A 21,385-nucleotide genomic window follows, 5' to 3' on the forward strand; every position below is an offset into this window, starting at 1 on the left:
GTAAGGAATTCTCCAATAGAGAAAACTTCTACTAGAAATGCTAATCACAAACTTTTCTGTAGTTTATCATGGAGACAAAGAGAGATTAAGTAACTTAAGAGTCATGTAGCCATTATGTTTCAGACATCAAAGTTCAACCCAGATCTTTTTGACTCATTCTTCAGCTCTCTTTATCATACTGCGTTAAAAAAAAAATATTAAACATATACAAGTAATACTCTGAAGTCAAAACCATTATATTTTACTGGCTTTCCTATTCAGCTTTGTTTTTGTCATTATTTAAGGATGGATATTAAAAATTAGCTCAGAACTGACTAGGGCTTCACCTCCTTACTTCCTCTAGTGAAATAGAAATATAAATATCACAGGTTTGTATATGAGATTAAAGCATTAATAAATCATATGTACAGTTCATCACCTTCCCCTGGAATCTACATTTCTTGATGTAGTGTCAGAAATGGTAAGGATAACCCAACAGTATGTTACTGGTCTTTAAGAAAATATGCAGCAGAGATGTTATGATGATGACAAGTGTTTAAGGTATAAGTTATTCATAAAATTATTGCTTAAGAGCTGGAAGTTACCTTAGAGACAATCAATTCAATCCCCCTATTTTATAGGTAAGGAAACTGAAGACACAAGAGGTTACAGGACTTCTCTATAGTCAAACAGCTAAAAAGTTTTGAAGAGATAGGATTTGATCTCAGATCTTTCTGATTACAAGCCCAGCATTCTGTTCATTATAGTAATTCTTAAGGAACCTATCCACCTTCCCTACCCCCAAAGAAGGAATTTGTCATGGGGTAGCTAGATGGTACAGTGAATAGAGCACTCAGCCTAGAGTCATGAAGACTCATCTTTCTGAGTTTAAATTTGTCTTCAGAAACTTACTAGCTTTGTGACCTTGGGTAACTCAGTTAACCCGGTTTGCCTCAGTTTCCTCATATACAAAATGAGCTGGGTAAGAAAAGCAAACTATTCCAGTCTCCTTCCAAGAAAAACTCAAATGGGGTCACAAAGAGTCAGACAAAAGCTAAAAAATGATTAAACAATCACCACCACCAAATGAAAAGACAACAAATGCTCTCTTGCTTCTGTTGTTTCAGAAAACTAGAAGAAGCATGCTAAAAATTTGAGTCTTTGCCACTTCAGGAAACTTGGTTCAGAGGCTGGAGCCAAAAGGATAGAATGGAAGGATGGACCTGCTATAATTCTCCCCCTAAAGTCCATAAAATACATGTAAAAATGACTAAACAAATTCTAGAGCAGCAGAAGTCACAAAAAGACAGAGTGAAAGAGATTTCCAGCCCAAGGCACCCCAGAAAACAGGAAAGGCCTATCACACTGGGTTCAGAGTGGAACACAGTCCACCAAGTACAGCCCAGCCTTGGCCATGAGGTGTGGTAGGGACAGAACTGGAGCAGGCTTCAGGGCACGGAGTCCCTGGAAACAGCTGCCTTTCCCAGATTCCTCACCCCACAAATGCCAGAGACAGCTTCAAAGGTCAGTGAGAAAGCTCTTTCACCTGGGTGAGAAGGGAACAGGGTTGTACCCTAACCCTGGCTACAGGCCACTGAAGCATCTATTTTTGGAACCCTCGACCTAAAGACCCTGGGACAATAAAGCAGATGATCTCAATCTCACCCCTGAGTGGAAGCCCTGGGGTGAGGAGGAGCACTGGCATGGTGGAGCTGGAGGTGGTTGTGGAGAGGGAACCCTACGTGCAAATCCTGGGCAGAAAAGCTTGTGGTTGCTCCCAGACCAGAGCACAAACCAGGAGAGGAGTAAACTCTTCTCCCTTGATTAGAGGAACTGAGAACTTACAAGTCACTAGAGTATATCCTCCACTTGAAAAAAGACTCAAAAATAAAGTAACTGGCTGGGAAAGTGCCCAAAAAAGGGGAAAAAAATAAGACTATAGAAGGGTACTTTCTTCGTGAACAAGTATTTTCCTCCATCCTTTCAGATAATGGAGAACAAAGTATACAATTAGAGGAAGACATCAAAGTCAAGGTCTTCATCCATAACCTCAAAAAGAAATTTGCAATAGTCTCAGGCCATGGAAGAGCTCAAAAGAGATTTTGAAAACCAAGTAAGAGAGGTACAGGAAAAATCAGGAAGAGAAATGACAGCAATACAAGAAAACCATGAAAAGTGAGTCAACAGCTTACTGAAAGAGATGGAAAAGAATGCTGAAGAAAATAACAACTTTAAAAATAGCCTAACTCAAATTGCAAAAGAGGTCCAAAAAGCCAATGAGGACAAGAATGCTTTATAAAACAGAATTAGTCAAATGGAAAAGGAGGTTCAAAAACCCACTGAAGAAAACAGTTCTTCAAAAATTAAAATGGAGCAGATGACTTTATGAGAAATCAAGAAATTTCAAAACAAAACCAAAAGAGTAAAAATATTGAAGACTATATGAAATATCTCATTGAAAAAATAAGTAACCTGGAAAATAGATCTGGGAGAGACAATTTAAAAATTATGGGACTACCTGAAAACCATGATGAAATAAGAGCCTAGATATTATCTTTCCTGAAATTATCAAGGAAAATTGTCCTGATGTTCTAGAACCAGAGGATAAAATAAATATTGAAAGAATCCACCAATCACCTCCTGAAAGTGATCTGAAAAGAAAACTTCCTAGGAATAGTGTAGCTAGATTCTAGAGTTCCCAGGTCAAGGAGAAAATATTGCAAGCAGCCAGAAATAAACATTATGAGTATTGTGGAGATCCAATCAGGATAATACAAGATCTAGCACCTTCTACATTAAGAGATCAGAGGGCTTGGAATATGATATTCCAGAAGTCAAAGGAACTGGGATTAAAACCAAGAATCAGCTACCCAGAAAACTGAGTATAATACTTCAGGGGAAAAAAAAAATTGGTCATGAAATGGAGGACTTTCAAGAATTCTTGATGAAAAGACCAGAGCTGAATAGAAAATTTGACTTTCAAACACAAGAGTCAAGAGAAGCATGAAAAGGTAAATAGGAAAGAGAAATCATAAGGGACTTCACTAAAGCTGAAATCTTTACATTCCTACATGGAAAGATAATATTTGTAACTCCTGAGACTTTTCTCAGTATTTGGGTACCTGGAGGGATTATATACCTATAGATAGAGGGCACAGGGTGAGTTGAGTAGGAAGAGATGATATCTGAAAAATAAAATTAAGGGGTGAGAGAAGAATATATTGGGAGGAGAAAGGGAGAAATGGAATGAGGCAAATTATGTCTCATCAAAGAGGCAAGAAAAAGTTTTCTTTTTTTTTTTTGTAGTTATTTTTTTTATTTTTTTTAATGTTTAACAATCACTGCCATACAATTGAGATTTTATCCCCCCTACACCTACCCCCCACTACCCCCCTCCCTCCCCACGACTGCATACAATTCTGTATAGGTTCTACATATACTTTCCTATTGAGTACATATTCACTATATAACAAATCAAAACATGATTCACAAAAACATACACATACACAAACATGATCTGCTACATTCTGCGAATGACTTCCATATTTCTTTCTCTGAGTGTGAAAGGCATTTTGCCTTAGAGAACCACCATTGAGATTTTTTTTTTTTAAGAATTTCTTGCATTATTGTGAAATTCCAAGTCTACCAGAAAAAACTCTCACACACTGTGGTCGTTGCTGTGCACAAAGTTCTCCTGGTTCTGCTCCTTTCACTCAGCATCAGGTCATATAAGTCTTTCCAGGACTCTCTGAAGTCTTCTTGTTCATCATTTCTTATGGCACAATAGTACTCCATTACATTCATATACCATAATTTATTCAGCCATTCCCCAATTGATGGACATCTCCTTGACTTCCAGTTTTTGGCAACTACAAAGAGTGCTGCTATAAATATTTTTGTACATGTGGGACCCTTTCCCATTTTTATGATCTCTTGGGGATATAGTCCTAGTAGCGATATTGCTGGGTCAAAGGGTATGCACATTTTTGTAGCCCTTCGGGCATAGTTCCAAATTGCTCTCCAGAATGGTTGGATGCACTCGCAGCTCCACCAACAGTGAATTAGTGTTCCAACTCTCCCACATCCTCTCCAGCATTTATCATTTTCTTGTTCTGTCATGTTTGCCAATGTTATAGGTGTGATGTGGTACCTCAGAGTTGTTTTGATTTGCATCTCTCTAATCAATAGTGATTTAGAGCATTTTTTCATATGATTATAGATAGCTTTAATTTCTTCTTCCGAAAATTGCCTGTTCATATCCTTTGACCATTTATCAATTGGAGAATGACTTGTATGATTATACATTTGAGTCAGTTCTCTATATATTCTAGAAATGAGGCCTTTATCCCTGAGCTTAGCTGTAAAAATTCTTTCCCAATTTACTACATCCCTCTGGATTTTGGTTGCACTGGGTTTGGTTGTGCAAAAACTTCTTAGTTTAATGTAATCAAAATCATCCATTTTGCATTTCATAATGCTTTCTATCTCTCCTTTAGTAAAGAATTCTTCCCTTCTCCATAAATCTGATAAATACACTATTCCTTGCTTCTCCAGTTTATTCATGGTATCAATCTTTATACCTAAATCATGTACCCATTTGGACTTTCTTCTTGTGTACGGTGTCAGGTATGTGTCTATGCCTAATTTCTGCCACACTGTTATCCATATTTCCCAGCAATTTTTGTCAAACAGTGAGTTCTTATCCCAGAAGCTGGGGTCCTTGGGTTTATCAAACAGAAGGTTGCTATATTCCTTGCCTACTGCGTCTTGAGTGCCAAGTCTATTCCATTTGTCTACCTCTCTGTTTCTTAGCCAATACCAAGTGGTTTTGATAATTTCCGCTTTATGGTACAATTTGAGGTCTCGTAGTGCTAGGCCACCTTCCCAAGCATTTCTTTTCATTAGTCCCTTTGATATTCTGGACCTTTTGTTTTTCCAAATGAATTTTGATATTATTTTATCCAGCTCTAGAAAATAATTGTCTGATAGTTTAATTGGTATGGCACTAAATAAGTAAATTAATTTAGGTAGAATTGTCATTTTTATTATATTAGCATGGCCTACCCATGAGCAACTAATGTTTTTCCACTTACTTAAATCTGACTTTATTTGTGCAAAAAGTGTCTTGTAATTGTGTTCATATAATCCCTGGGTTTGTTTTGGCAGGTAGAAAAAAAGTTTTCTAATGGAGGCAAAAAGGCTGAGGTAAGAGGGAAAAAGTGAAGTTTATTCTCATCACATTTGGCTTGAGGAGGGAACAACATGCACGCTCAATTTGGTATTAAAATCTGTCTTACACTACAGGAAAGTAGGGGAGAAGGGGATAAGTGGGCTATGGGGGGGTTGATAGAAGGGAGGATAAATGGGAGATGGGAGTAATTAGAAGTAAACACTTTTGGGAAGGGACAAGGACAAAAGAGAATAGAATAAATGGGGGACAGTATACAATGGAGGGAAATATAGTTAGTCTTTCACAACATGACTTTTATGGAAGTTTTTTGCATAACTACACATATATAGGCTATATTGAATTGCTTGCCTTCACAATGGTGATGGGTGGGGAGGGGGAAAGGGAGAGAAGTTGAAACTCAAAGATTTAGGGATGAATGTTGACAATTGTTTTTTCATGCAACTGGGAAATAAGAAATACAGGTAATTGGATATAGATATCTATCTGCCCTAAAAGAAAAGAGAGAAGCTGGGGAAAAGGGAAGGGAGGGGTGTGATGGAAAAGAAGACTTGGGGGAATAGGTAATCAGAATGTGCAGTGTCTTGTGATAGGGGGAGGGGAGAGATGGGGAGAAAATTAGGAACTCAAAATCTTGTGAAAATGAAGGTTGAAAACTAAAAACAAATAAATTAATTTTAAAAAAGAAAGAAAACAAAACAAAAAATGAAACTTGGTTTAACTATTGATTCTAGCTGGAGCCTGGTGATTAAATAGTGTAATCAACCAAATGAATCAAGGACATTTGTACCAAGTGAGAAAAGAAAAAAGGCTAGCAAAATAAGAAATTTTATCTATAGAATTGAATATTCCTCGTTTTAGTCATTATACAAGTTGAATTCCACTTCACGTCCCATTTTTAAAGTTAAAATAAAAAAAAACCAGAATGATAAATGCTCCTTTGTCTGCATGAAGTTCAATATTTTTGGTAAGAGATTCCCCCAAGGCACCTCCCACATCCTCTTTCTCATTTTTAAAAGTAATGGCACATCTGTGCTGTATTCTTTACTATGTCCTCCTGCTCACAGTTCACCTTGAACATCAACTTCTCTTCTGAGAATATGATAGGCACAGAGTTGAGCAGATTGTAAATATGTAAATATTAGGTAGAAAAGTTAAGCATAGCCTTCAAAAATGCTTTCTTTTCCAGAACACTCTTCTACTCCCAGTCAATTTGCCAGGAATTCTCAGCACTAGACAGTCTCAGAGCTCTCTAAGATTCCTCATGCATTTTTTTCTGATATACTTTGCAAGTGTGTGCTCTGCTCCCAAAAACATCATGTTTTTCTCCCAATTGGGAGAAATTTCTCCCAATTGGGATAATTTAAAATGGGGAGATCTTTCTTATTTATTAATAAGCCCATGTGGCCTGCTCTGGGTCACATGGAAGTCTGAGTCTCATGGAGCCTGTGGTGGGAGGAGTTTGCTGAATGGGTAGAACAGGAAGGGTGGAACAAGAAGAGGTGGAGCTAGAGCAGAGCTGAGAGGAAATTTAGTCTTGAGAGCAGTCAGAGATCCGCATCTTGCTGGCCAGCATGAGTAAAAGAGATTGTGATTTTGTTTAAGAGGGCCTGCTTGTGATTTGTTTAGTGGAGCTAGTTTGTGGGAAGCCTAGCTGGGAAGGCTTGGGGATGGTGTTGTCCTCTACGTTGTTATTGTATATAGATTTTTGTTACTGTGATGGATCTGGCTGTCTGGTGTCTGAATAAAAGTTTTGTTTCTGTCTTCCATGTGAAGAGTCTGTGGTATATCAATATTCTGAATTGCACCACTATATTTATGGCCGCAGTAGGCTCTGTGAATATCACATTGGCACTGAACCAATGAAAGAAATCTCTGATGTTGAGTCATGAAAATAAATACTGACCTTTCTTAAAGGTTCTAAGCTATATAAAAATAAAGGAGGCTAATGAAAAGCAGGTATTCCTTTATTCATTTGATTTAAAGCTGTAAGGTATCTACTCCAACCTGCCAGATTTGAAACTGGATTTGAGAGAAAAAATTCTAAAATAGAGGGAGAATTTGAATTATTATTACTCCTTTATACTTTGTTGTTTTTGTTGTTCTTGTTCAGGACTTCTTAGATATTTTGTGCAATTGAACCCCTTTGGCAGTAGTGTTAAGTCGATGGACACCTTCCCACAATAATGGTTTTAAACATATATTTAAAAATATAGGATTACAAAGGAAATAATGCAATATAGTTATCAAAATGGTTCCAAGAAAGAGAAAGCCATGGATCCCAGCTTGAGAATCTCTGTCTAACCTGTGAATGACACAACATTTCAGGAGGAGTTGTATATTCTGACTCCTCACTTTATAGAATAAGAAGCTGTCATACACCTAGTAGTTATCAGAAAGGAGATGAGAACTCAGTACCTTGGACACCAGAGTCAGGGTGCTTTCACTATACCATATTGCCTCCTGATGCCCAACATGGTACAGATTGACACTAAGTAACAATCAGAATTTGAACTCAGATATTCTAACTCCAAATATAGTGTTCTTTCTAATATACTACTATCTCCCTTTGTCCAGGAATATAATACTCCCAACAGACTCTTTGAGAGTGCCATTAATTTAGATGTTTATGGAAGCATTTATTTAGAAAATGAACAAGACTTCCAGTAGCCAAGAAGATGCAGTAACTAATAAATTTCAATATCTCTGTCATTCTCAACTCCAAATAACCATAAAATAGCACTCTAAAACACCTCCCTGAATAGCAGAACCAGCAACAAGGTGGGGGGAAACAATCTTTTAGCTTAAGAAATTTGTAAGGTCAGCAGGAAAGGTCTATCTCATTTGGGTTAAGGGGGAGTACCTTCCAAGAAAGGAGGTCTCAGCAAACCAGTAGAAGATCCCAATTGGGATCCAGTGCAGTGAAGCAGGCAAAACCCAGTACCAGGATAGCCCAAGTGCTTCAGTATAACCCCAGGCAAACAGGCAGCCTATAGCAGACAGACTGCCACATGTTGTAGCCCCAGGGAAACACAGAAAACCCTCCCCCTCAACACATGCCAGGCACTACCACTACAATCCTGCTTCAGCATCAGGTAAGTTGCCAGACTCATATAGCCTACAGTAGCATCAGTCACTCCCCACTCAACCCCTCAGCATAGCATTACACACATGAATTCCCATGGGCCTCAGGGCAACATCAGTGCAGTAACAAGTAAATAGACTGGGCCTACAATCCCTGGAATAAGAAGCCTGAAGTAGTGCCACTTCCACCCTAGTAGCAGAGCTCAAATTTAAAGAAAAGGAAAAAATCAAAAGAGATGAGCAAACAGCAACAACAAAAAGAATCCTATCATCAAAATTTATTATGGTAACAGGAAAGATCAAGACACAAACTCAGAAGAGGATGACAAAGTTAAAACACTGTAATGCCAAGAAAAGTAGGATCTTTTGCTGTCTTTGTTTTAGTATAAAGTGCCTGTAATTGAATAATGTGATTAAAGATCTTCCACACCCATTAATGGGTTTGCTCATTAAGGGGAGTTTGATTAAGGACTATTTGTAGAAAGGTCCACACCTTTTGTTAATTTCTAATAAGGCACTGAGTCACAAGGGGTTGTGCCCTCTGGCTCTGAAAAGAGTATATAAACTCTGAGGGGAATGTGTGTATGTGTATGTGTGTGCATGTATTTATTGTAATTTATAGCAATTACACAAGCATATAGAACATTCTTGGGTTTGACTTTGACAAAATTAATAATTATTTGCCCCTATACTCTTTATTTGCAGCATTCTTCCAAGTGTTTGTATACACAAACAAGATAAGGATTTAAGTTCAGTAGTGTTTTAGAAAAATCAAAAATGAAAACTCAAATTAAATTATGATACATAAAAAAAATTCTTGTCTTTTTGTTACAATACTAGTCACTCCTTGATGAACCCCAACCTTGAATTATACCCACTATCACCTCTTGAATTCCTATTCATATGCTACTGAGAAAATTAAAAATTGTCCCGAGTCCATTAAAAATTTATGCTTCCTCATCTCAACTGTGCCCTCCTTATAACAAGGGAATTAAAAAAACAAAACAAATTTTTTTTTTTTTATTAAAGTGCTTAGGATATAGATCCACATTCTTTTGCCAAAGGTTGCTTCACTTTTCCAGAACGTGGAATGGTAAATATCTTGCTAAAATGATGAAAAGTTTCCAGTCACCGTAATGTCTGTAAGCCGTCATAGATCCTTGATATAGTTGAATGCTAAACTTCCCTTGGCTATAACTTTCAGCAGTCTCTGAATGCTAAACTGTGGGGCAGAAGTGGGAAGATTCCTCTAACTTTTTTTTCTCCAAATCTATTAATTTACTTTCAATTTTCAACAATCATTTCCAAAAATTCCAAATTTTCTCCCCCTTCTTCCTCCCTCAATCCCCAAGATGGCATGCAGTCTTATATAGGTTCTACACATACATTCTTAGTAAACACATTTTCACATTGCTCATGTTGCACAGCAGAATTAAAATGAATGGGAGAAACTATGAGACAAACAAAACCAAACCAAACATAACAAAAGAGAAAATAGTCTACTTCATTCTGCATTCAACTTCATAGTTCTTTCTCTGGATGTGGATAGCATTTTACATCTTGACTCCTTTGGAAATGTTTTAGGTGCTTGCATTGCTATGAAGGGCTAAGGTTATTAAAAACAGTCATTGCACACTGTTTTTGTTACTGTGTATAATATTCTTCTGGTTCTGCTCACTTCATTCAGCATCAGCTTATGTAGGTCTTTTTTAATATAAATTTTTCGTATAAGTTTTTCTGAAGACCATCATTTCTTACAACACATTAGTATTCCATTATATTCATATACCACAACTTTTTTAGCCGTTCCCCAATTGATGGGCATCCCCTTAATTTCCTCCTCTTGGCCAACACAAAAAGAACTGCTATAAATATTTTTGTAGATGTGGATCCTTTTCCCATTTTTATGATCTCTTTAGGGTGCAGCCTCAGAAGTGGTATTGCTGGATCAAAGGGTATATACACTTTTATAGCCCTTTAGGCATAGTTCCAAATTGCTCTCCAGAATGGTTGCATAAGCTCACAGCTCCACCAACAATGAATTAGTGTTCCAACTCACCCACATCTTCTCCAACATTTATCATTTTCCTATTTGGTCATGTTAGCCAATCCAATAGGTGTGATGTGGGACCTCAGGGTTGTTTTGATTTGCCTCTCTCTGATCAGTAGTGATTTAGAGCATTTTTTCATATGACTACAGATAGCTTTAATTTCTTCCCCTGAAAACTGCCTGTTTTATATCCTTTAACCATTTATCATTTGGGGAAAGACTTGTACTCTTATAAATTTGAATCAGTTCTCTACATATTTTTTAAACAAGGCCTTTATCTCAAACACTAGTTGTATTTTTTTTTTTATTTAGTTGATTGCTTTTTTAAAAAAGTTTGGAAGGGAGCTTCATGGTTTCATATACAATCCTCTGCCTCCTATACATACAGCTGGTGGCATAGTGCTTGGAGTCAGAGAAACTTAAGTTCCATTCAGGCCTTAGATCCATACTAGCTATACATCCCTGAGTATGTCACTTAATTTCTGTTTGCATCAGTTTCCCCATATGCAAAATGGGGATAAGAAAATGAATTTTTTTCTCTTTCTCTTGTTTCCTTTTGTCAGAAGGCATGGCTCTTTGGAAGAAGGAAGGATATAATGGAGATGATGTAAAAACAAGATACCAATAACAATAAATTAAAAAAAAAAATAAACCATGTTGAAAAATAAAGGCCAAGCAAAAATGTGAAAAGAAGGAAGTTTCTGAAAGAATTTATGTCCTCTTTCGCATAATGGGACTTATTTTAGCTTCTCTTCTCTTTTTCTTTGATTTAGCAAATGCTTAATTTAGTCATTTTAGAAGAATTTATTTTCTTGATATTCACTCTACTCAGAATCATGGTCCCATTTTTGAATTTTCCAATTTGTCTGCCTGATCCTGTTGACAAAATTCTGGGAGCCAATTTCTTCTTTTTGGGTTTTCTACTATCCTTTGAACTTTTCCTCTTCTTTTTTTCTGAGAGTGTCTAGGATCTGGACCATTCTTTTCTCTTCTCCTTTTGTTGCCTTTTTTTTTTTTTTTTGATCTGCTGCTGCAAAACCTTTTAATTCATGTGAACTATTTTTTGGAAGCATGATGGCTCTGTCCATTCCAGAATTCGTTCTTTCTCCTTCCCATAATCAGTGATCCCAAATAGATGCACTTTTCCAAATTAAACTCTTGTATACCCACATCCTTCTCAAGAGCACTGGTTTTGTGTCTGTGTCCCCATCCTTGGGTGGTTCTAGTTCAGTTTTCTTCTTTTTATTTCAGTTGTGAAACTCATCCACTTCCACTGGTTCTCTTTTTCCCTTGGTTAGCAAGAGTGCAAGGGAAAATGTTGCAGAGACGTCTGAAAGAGCAGAACCAGGGGAACCCTCAGTAGAGTCATAAAGCTCTTCCTGAAGTTTTTTGAAGCACTTTTCTTTTCACCTCTGGAAAGAAACTCTGGGTACCAGGCTGTGTCCACTGCCATGACTTCTGCAGTTACTGAATCTGTCTTGTTCTCCTTTTTATTTTTTTATTCTTTTCAATGTCTTTCTATCTAGGGTTTCTTGAAGTCATAGAGGTTGCACAACAATATATCCAGGAGACTTTCAGGGTTGGAATACTTATCTGGTCCTGGCTTCTCCTCTTTGGCCATTATGGGGTTTGCGAGTGAGGACAGCAAAAGGGAGGGGGAGGGCAAAGACTTAACCTTTTACAGTTATGACCAGAAGCTTTCAGTCCCGAGTAATTACCAATGAGACCCCACCAACTTCTGTGTTTCCTGGGCTTACGCTTTGGCTCAGCACAGCTTCTGTTCAGGCCAAGATGGCAGCATCCAGGGTCTCTAAGAGCTTCTGCCTTGGGTGCCGCTGCCCTAGGTGAGGTCGGACAGCTGAGCTCAGATCAGCAACTGTCAGTTCCACCCTTCCTGCTTAGCTGGCAAGCTCCAGAATCTCCCAGAGGGTTGCAGCAGGGTCATGGCAGCGACTCAGTCATTCAAATGCTTGATTTTCATCTTCAATTCCACCTCTACCTCCATGGTCCACCCCCACCACTCTGTACAATTGACTCCTGGGCCACGGCAAGGAGTCTGGCAGTCTGATAGATCCACCCCAGTAGCTGGGCTCTGCTGTCTTGCCCCAGTCCTGTGAGGGATGGGGACCAGTTTGGAGTCCAGTTGTAAATTTTTTCCCCAGTTTTCTGCTTCCTAGCTAATCTTGGTTGTATTGGCTTTGTTTGTGCAAATATTCATTTTAATGTAATCAAAATGATCCATTTTGCATTTAATAATGTTCTCCATCTCTTGTTTGGTCATAAATTCCTCCATTCTCCATAAATCTGAAAAATAAACTTTTCCTTTCTCTCTCTAATTTGTTCATAGTGTCATCAACTTTTATACCTAGATTGTGCATCCACCTGAACTTTATTCTTGTGTACGATGTCAGGTGTTGGTCTATGCCTAGTTTCCACCACACTATTTTCCAGTTTTCCCAGCAGTTTTTGTCAAAAAGTGAGTTCTCATTCCAGAAGCTGGAGTCCTTGAGCAAACAGTAGACTGCTATACTCGACTACCATGTCATATGTGCCTAACTTATTCTACTGATCTACCCCTCCACTTCTTAGCCAGTACCAAATGGTTTTTATGATTGCTGTTTTATAATGTGATTTTAGTTCTGGCTTGACTAGACCACCTTTCCTAGCATTTATTTTCCTTAATTCCCTTGATATTCTGAACTTTTTGTTCTTCCAGATGAAATCTGACATTACTTTATCTAGCTCTATAAAATAACTTTTGGTTGTTTGATTAGTATGGCACTGAATAAGTGAATTAATTTAGTAGCAATTTCATTTTTATTATATTACCTTGGCCTACAAATGAGCAACTGATGTTTTTTCCAATTATCTAGTTCTGACTTTATTTGTGCAAAAAATATATTGTAACTGAGTTCATATAGTCCCTGGGTTTGTTTTGGCAGGTAGACTCTCAAATATTTTATAGGGTCTGCCATAGCTTTAAATGGAATTTCTCTTTGTATCTCTTGCTATTGGGCTTTGTTAGTAATATATAGAAATTGAGATGATTTATTTGGGTTTATTTTGTATCCTGCAACTTTGCTAAAGTTGTTTATTATTTCAAGTAGTTTTATTATTTGATTTTCTAGGATTCTCTAAGTATATCATCATATCACCTGCAAAGAGTTATTGAAGTTATTGATTGTTTCTCTGGTTTGTTGTTTGAGCCAGTCATTCTTTAGGGTTAGATTATTTAGTTTTCAATTAATTTTTGGTCTACCTTTCCATGGTCTTTTATTACATATAATTTTTATTGCATCCTGATCTGAAAAAGGATGCATTGATTATTTCTGCCTTTCTGCACTGGATTGTGAAGTCCTAGTACATGGTCAAAAATGTATATTCCTCTCTATCCCCATTCAGTTTTCTCCAGAGGTCTACTATACCTACCATTTCCAGGATTCTGTTCACTTCCTTAGTTTCTTTCTTGCTTATTTTGAATTTAGATTTATCAAGTTCTTAGAGAGGGAGGTGGAGGTCACCCACTAGTATAGTTTTGCTGTCTATTTCTTCCTGTAATTCTCATGACTTCTCCTCTAAGAATTTGGATACTATGCCACTTGGTACACATATATTTAGTAATGATATTTCTTCATTGTCTATGGTGCCTTTTAGTAGGTATAATTGCCTTCCTTATCTCTTTTGATTAGATCTTTCGCTTTGTCTGTGATGAGGATTGCTACCCCTGCATTGTTTTTTTTACATCAACTGAAGCATAACATACTCTGATCCAATCTTTTACCTTTACCCTGTGTGTGACCCCCTGTTTCAAATGTGTTTCTTTTTTTATTTTTCTTTCTTTATTTATTTTTAGATTTCAACATTCATTTCCTCTAAATTTTGAGTTCCAATTTTTCTCTTCATCTTTCCCCTTCCCCCACCCCATAATACCTTGCATTCTGATTACCCTTTCTCTCAGTGAATCATCCCTTCTATCATACCCCACCCTTCCCTTATCCCCATCTTCTCACTTTTCTTTTAGGGCAAGAGAAATTTCTATACCCCATTACCTGAAATTCTTATTTCCCAGTTATATGCAATAATAATTCTTAACTTTCATTTCTAGTACTTTGAATTCCAACTTCTCTCTCTCCCTCCCTCCCTATCCCCACTGAGAAGGCAAGCAATTCAATATAAGCTATATATGTATCATTTTTCAAAAGATTTCCATAATAGTCATGTTGTGTAAGACCAACTATATTAACCTCCATCCTACCTTGCCTCCTCCTTTTTTTCTATTTTCTCATTTGACCTTTTCCCTTCCCTAAAGTGTTTATTTCTAGTTGCTTTCTTCTCCTATTTGCCCACCCTCCTATCATCCCCCTCACCCCACTTGTACCCGTATCCTCTAATTTTCTGTAGTGTAAGATAAGTTTTTATACCAAATTTAGTGAGCATGTTATTCTCTCCTTAAGCCGTATGTGAAGGGAGTAAGCTTCACTTTTCCCCTCTTATCTCCTCCCTTTTCTCCTCCATTGAGCAAGATTTTTTATATCTCTTTTATGAGTGATAGCCTGCCACATTCCATTTCTCTCTTTCTCCTCCCAATATTTTCCTCTCTTACCCCTTAATTTTATTTCTTTTATGGGTATCATCTCTACTGATTCAACTCAACCTGTCCTCTTTGTCTATATGTGTATGTGTGTGTGTGTGTATGTGTGTGTGTGTGTGCAATCCCTACACCTATCCAAATACTGAGAAAAGTCTCAAGAGTAACAAATATTATGTTTCCATGTAGGTATGTAAACAATTCAGCTTTAGAAAGTCCTTTATGATTTTTCTTTCCTGTTTACCTTTTCATACTTCTCTTGATTCTTATGTTTGAAAGTCAAATTTTCTATTCAGTTTTGATCTTTTCATCATGAATGCTTGAAAACCCTCTATATCATTGAATGACAATTTATTCCCTTATGTATTATACTCAGTTTTGTTGGGTAGGTGATTCTTGGTTTTAATTCCAGTTCCTTTGACTTCTGGAATATCCTGTTCCAAGCCCTTAGATCCCTTAATGTAGAAGCTTCCAGATCCTGTGTTATCCTGATTGTGTTTCCACAATACTTGAATTATTTCTTTCTAGCTATTTGCAACATTTTCTTCTTGACCTGAGAATTCTGAAATTTGGCCACAATATTCCTAGGAGTTTATCTTTTCGGATCTCTTTCAGGAGGTAATCAGTGGATTTTTTCAGTACTTATTTTACCCTCTGGTTCTAGAATGTCAGGGGAATTCTAGGTTTTTTTCTTGATTATGGCTTTCAGGTAGTTCCAAAATTTTTAAATTGTCTCTCCTGGATCTATTTTCTAGGTCAGCTGTTTTTCCATTGAGATGTTTCACATTATCTTCTACTTGTTCAATATTTTGGTTTTATTTTTCTAACTTCTTGGTTTATCTCATAGTCATTAGCTTCCCTGAACTTCAGTCTCTCTTTTAAAGAACTATTTTGTTCAATAAACTTTTGAATCTTCTTTTCCATTTGGGTAATTCTGCTTTTTAAAGCCTCCTTCTCCTCATTGTCTTTTTGGACCTCTTTTTCCAATTGAGTTAGCCTATTTTTGAAGGTGTTATATTTCTCAGTATTTTCTGTCTCTCCTTTAGCAAGCTGCTGACTCACTTTTCAAGCTCTTTTATGGTTTGAACCCATTTCATATTTATTTTGGAGGTACTGGAGGCAGAAGCCTTGACTTCTTTTGACAGTATGCTTTGTTCTTCCTCATATAAAAGGATGGAAGGAGACGCCTGTTCACTAAGAAAGTAACCTTCTATAGCCTTATTTTCTCCCCCTGTTTTGGGCATTTTCTCAGCCAGTTATTTGACTTCTGAATTCTTTGTCAGGAAGAGGGTCCTAGTGCTTCTCCTCCCCCCAGAAATATGCTCAGGGCTGAGATTCAGATCAATTCCCCCAGGGACTTTGGGTGGGGGTGGGGCCACCACTGAGAGCTAAGGTTCAAATCAGCTGCTCAATTCCCCCAGAGGCTTTAAGCTGAGCTGCCTGGACAACCATACTGCTTCAGATGCCACAGTAGCCACCTGCCACCTGCTGCTGCTACTTCTACAACTGCCTCTGCCTCAGCCTGAGGCCTTTCTCTCTTTCCCAGCTGGGAAAGCTCTCCCACACTGACATTTGGAGCTTTCTTTGTTGCTTGTGGGTTGAGGGATCTGGGATGCTCCCTGCTGGGAATTCTGCCCTGGAGGTTTGTTCAGGTCCTCTTTCTATCCTATTGGCCTTCCAGGTTACCTTTGGTTGGAAACCTCTTTCGCTCTGTTGCTCCGTGGCTTCTACTGCTCTAGAATTTGTTGAGAGTCATTTTTTGCAGGTATTTTGCGGACTGTGGGGGAAATGTTAGAGTATATGCATTTTTCTATTCTGCCATCTTGGCTCTACTCCCGCAAATGTGTTTCTTGTAAACAACATATGGTAGGATTATGGCTTTTAATCCATTCTGCTATCCACCTCCATTTTATGGAAAAGTTCATCCCATTTACAGTTATGATTATTATCTGTGTCTTTCTTTCCATCCTACCTCCCTCCCCTATTTATGTTTTTATTTCTCCCTTTTCCCTTCCCCTCCTCAAAAGAATTTTACTTTTATCCACTGCCTCCCTCAATCTTCTCTCCCTTCTAATCACCCCCTTACTTTTCTTTCCCATTTGCCCTCCTAATGCCTGTGGGGCAAGTTAGATCTCCATATTTAACTGAGAATGCTCTTCCCTCCTTGAACCAAATTCAATGACAATAAAACTCCCACAATGCTGGTCTCCCTTCTTTGTCCTCTTTTATAATATAGTTTTGTGCCTCTTTATCTTATGTATTTTACCCTTTTTGACCTTTTCTTTTCCTCTTCTCCCTTTATACTCTTTAATTAGTTTTTTATCATTATGTCAGTAAATTTATATCCACACCCTCAATCTATCTATACCCCTTTTAAATGTTGTAATAAATATACAGTTCTCAAGATTAACAAGTATCATCCTCCCATATAGGGAAATAAATAGTTTGCCCATAATGAGTACCAAGTTGTTGTTTTGTTTTTTTTCCCCAGTTTACCTTTTCATGCCTCTCTTGAGTCTTGCACTTGAATCAAATTTTGTATTGTGTTCTGGCCTATTCATCAGGAAGGTCTGGAAGTCCCTTATTTCATTGAATGTTCATCTACTTCCTTGAAATATTATGGTTAGTTTTGCTGGGTTGTACTCCAAGGTCCTTTGCTATATGGAATATCATATTCCAATCCGTTGTATCTTTCAGTGTAGAAGCTGCAAGGTCCTGTGTGATCCTGACTGTAATTCCTCAGTATTTGAATTGTTTCTTTCTGTCTGCTCGCAGTATTTTCTCTTTGACCTGATAATTATGAAATTTGACAACAATATTACTTGGTGTTTTCAATTTGGGATCTCTTTCAGGAGGTGATTGATGGATTCTTTTGATGACCACCTTGCCTTCTGAAACTAGGAACTCAGGGCAGTTTTCCTTGATGAATGCTTGGACAATATTATCTAGGCTCTTTTTTTCATCATCACTTTCTAGTAGCCCAAGAATTCTTAGATTTTCTTTCCTGGATTTTTTTTCCATGTCATTTGTTTTTCCAATGAGATATTTTACATTTTCTTCTGTTTATTCATTCTTTAGATTTTGTTTGACTGATTCTTGATGCCTCATATAGTCATTAACTTCTACTTGCCAATTTCAATTTTTAACAAATTGTTTTCTTCATTTAGCTTTTGTACCTGCTTTTCCATTTGTCCAATTTTTCATTTTAAGGAGTTATTTTGTGCAGTTACATTTTTAATCTCCTTATCTATTTAGCCAGTTTACTTTTTAAGGAGCTGACTGTATGTTTAAAATCATTGGTCAGTTTTTCTTCTAACTCTCTAATTTGCTTTTAAAGTCCTTCTTCAGCTCTTCCAAGAATGCTCTTTGTGCTTGAGACCAGTTCATATTCCCTTTGGATGTTCCAGATGTGGATATAATGTCACTTCTATTTTCTTCTGAATTCATAATTTGATGTTCAGTGCCCTCTTGGTAAGATTTCTTTGCTTTTCTAATTTGCTACTTGCATTTTTCCTGGCTTTTAAAGTGGATCTCTGCTTCTGGGGCACAGGGGCCTCTGTTCCACATTTCTTGTGCTGCAAGCTAATGGCCTGGTTACCGGCTTTGTGAGCTGTGGCCTCTGATTCTTTCACTTGGAAGCTATATGATGCTGCTGCAGCTTACCTGGTACTGAGATGGCTGGTGTGTGCCAGGTAGAGTCTGAATTTCCCTGGGGTTGCATTGAAACTCCTGGCATGAAAGGTGGGAACTGGGTATTCTGGCTGCTGGAGGTCTCCTCACCTAGAGCTATGCTGAAGCATGGGCAGGCTCAGTGGCTAGTGAACCCCATATGCACTGGTGTCTGTACAATTCCCCCGGCTGTAATAAGGCACACCTCAGGTCCTGGTGTTGATGTTTACCAGCTTCACCTCTCACAGCTCAGTGTCCTCTGCTGGTTTGCTGAGGTGGGGTTTGTTGGGACACTTCCAGTCCTCCACTGATTCCCTTTAACCACAGCAAGAGGGACCCTTCCCGTTGATCTCCCTAACCTTCTGAGCTAAAAGACTGCTGGACCTCTTTTGCTAGCTCCATTATTCCAGGATTTTTCCTGAGTCAATAGTCTCTGAGTTTTTCAAGATCAAGAAGGGGATGGCTAGAGCAGTTACAGTTTTACTCCCCTATCCTGACTTCTGGATATTGAAGTAGGTGACTTTCAAACGTTTAGTCTGTGGACTGATCACCCCAGGAGTAGCTGCTGCAAGCCCTGTACTTTTCTCTCATCTACTTCCACTGAACTCCCATCCTGTGCATAAATGATCTACATTTTCACAGAAGGTTGACTTACCTTAGTTCAATGACTTTCTAGCTTATCACAGAAAAAAATTAATTGGTTACTGAAGCAACTCCCCTTCCCAAGTCTCCAAGTAAAGAAGTTCTGGCAGCTTCTTGCAGAAAAAGACAAAACAAGGCCCCTATTTGGTTCATCCATTGATAACTAGGTTTATTCACTTTTAAGGCATCTGCCCCTTTCACACTCAGGTAAGCTTTCATTTTTTTTTAAGAGAAATAACATCCACTGCAAAATATTCAAAAAAGATTAGCCTAATTTGGACAGGAAAACTATGGCCTTCCAAGACTCATATATCTGTCATATGTTAAATTGCTTTAATGTTTGTCCATGGGGGATTCCAAGGCATCAATATTGAGGGTTAAGAATGAAAAACCTGATTGAAGAATTTCCTACTCCAAGAGTATGATCTTGTTCATTCCTCCCCTTCTTCTAATAAAGCTTAATATGATCAGAACTCCTTTAAATAACATCCCTGCAATTTCTAATATTGGGTAGAGACACATTTTACACAACCTGTAAAAGTGGTTTCTTATCTTTAGATGGTTATTTTAGCTCTTATAGCCAAGGAGCTAAAAATCAGTTAAGAGAAGTCCAGTTTCATATAGCATTAAAGAAATGAGAAGTTCTTACTGTATACGTTTACTGATATCAGTATCACAGGCGTGTTTTCTCAAGGTTCTATTTAGAATGGAGAGAGAGAGTTGATCTGATAAAATGATTAAACTGTGGATGTTAAACCACTAAAAGTAAATTTCTGATGGGGGAGGGGGAAATTGTGGGAAAGAAATAGGTCTCAGGAACAACTTATGAATCCAATTTCTGTAACTGAGAACTTAAGTTCAACCAGTTACTCTTTCTGGAATCACCAATCAGATCAAGTTCCTAGTCAATGGAAAATAAGATTATCTTTCTCAAGCAGTCAATGATACACTGTGGGTCAGTCTTCTTTGGAAGTGTTTCACTAACCTCTGTGCGCAAAAGTGACTTAAGACATCTGCAACATGCAATGAAGCATAATGTTTGGCTTTGGTCCCACTGCTTTCTCAGAAAGATTAGATCAGGTTTTTTTTGTTTTTTTTTTTTGTATAACTGAATATGAGGAAAGAAGGCGCTATTATAGGCAGGAGTGAAAATTCAAGACAATATGAAAGAAGAATCTCACTTAAATTAATAACCATTTAAAGATAAGCAGGCTGAATGTTGTACACTTTTACATTTTTTCTGCAGCCAGCCCCTTTGATAATATATGTGTGTATACACATACACATCTATACATATATGCACATATATGTATATATGTATGTGTATGTATGCATGTGTGTATGTATACATGTATATATATACATAAGATAGATAGATAGATAGATAGATAGATAGATAGATAGATAGATAGATGATAGATAGATAGATTTCCCATAATCTGTTACTGCAGAAAGTTGACACCAAGATGTTTCTCCTCTCCTAGTATTCCCTGAAGCAGGAGGACATAGTAAACCACAACAACAGCATATCTTAAACCAAGACATTTACCAAGACAGGTGAGTTGTTGGAGGCCTCACTGAACCAATCAACCACGAAAACATCTGTTCTATTATTTGCCTATTCCAACAAAGCAAAGTGATCTAGAGGGTAGCCACACCCAAATCTAAATTTATTGTGGTCTGGAATATATTTGCTTAGTGTTTTTGTGAAATGTCTAAATAACATTAAATATATTAAAAAGAAAAACTAACATAGACTATGGATTAAATAAGTGAATGACAACAGAAGAAGTTGGAAGGGAGAAGGATTACAATGACAGAGAGAGAGAGAGAGAGAGAGAGAGAGAGAGAGAGAGAGAGAGAGAGAGAGAGAGAGAGAATCACTTTCTTTTTCTATATACTACAGCAGTGAGATAAGTTGTTCTTTGCAGTTACCCATGCTGAGCACCCTGGTAAACATGAGCCCCTGAAGGCCTGAACTGCCATGGCTAGACAGGGGGAGAAGCACTTGGCTCCTTGCCAACAAGTGGAAAAGAACATGTTAGAGAGGTCAGGGCTCTCTGGCTTTCCCATTGCAAGGACCGGGTCAGAGAGTTTTTCATATCCTAGCAGAAAAATTCATGAGGAAGCCATGAACAGGATCAGTTCAGAGAAGCAAAAAGATTTTATTTTCACTGACCTGACA

The 21,385-nt window shown here is 37.7% G+C and overlaps 1 pseudogene; it reads right to left on the reverse strand.

Moving 5' to 3' along the window:
- Nucleotides 1-11,070: 11,070 nt before the first annotated feature.
- Nucleotides 11,071-11,922, reverse strand: LOC140514659 (40S small subunit processome assembly factor 1 pseudogene; annotated as a pseudogene).
- Nucleotides 11,923-21,385: the final 9,463 nt, after the last annotated feature.

The sequence above is a fragment of the Notamacropus eugenii genome, chromosome 7 (assembly GCF_028372415.1).
Source record: "Notamacropus eugenii isolate mMacEug1 chromosome 7, mMacEug1.pri_v2, whole genome shotgun sequence".
NCBI lineage: Eukaryota > Metazoa > Chordata > Mammalia > Diprotodontia > Macropodidae > Notamacropus > Notamacropus eugenii.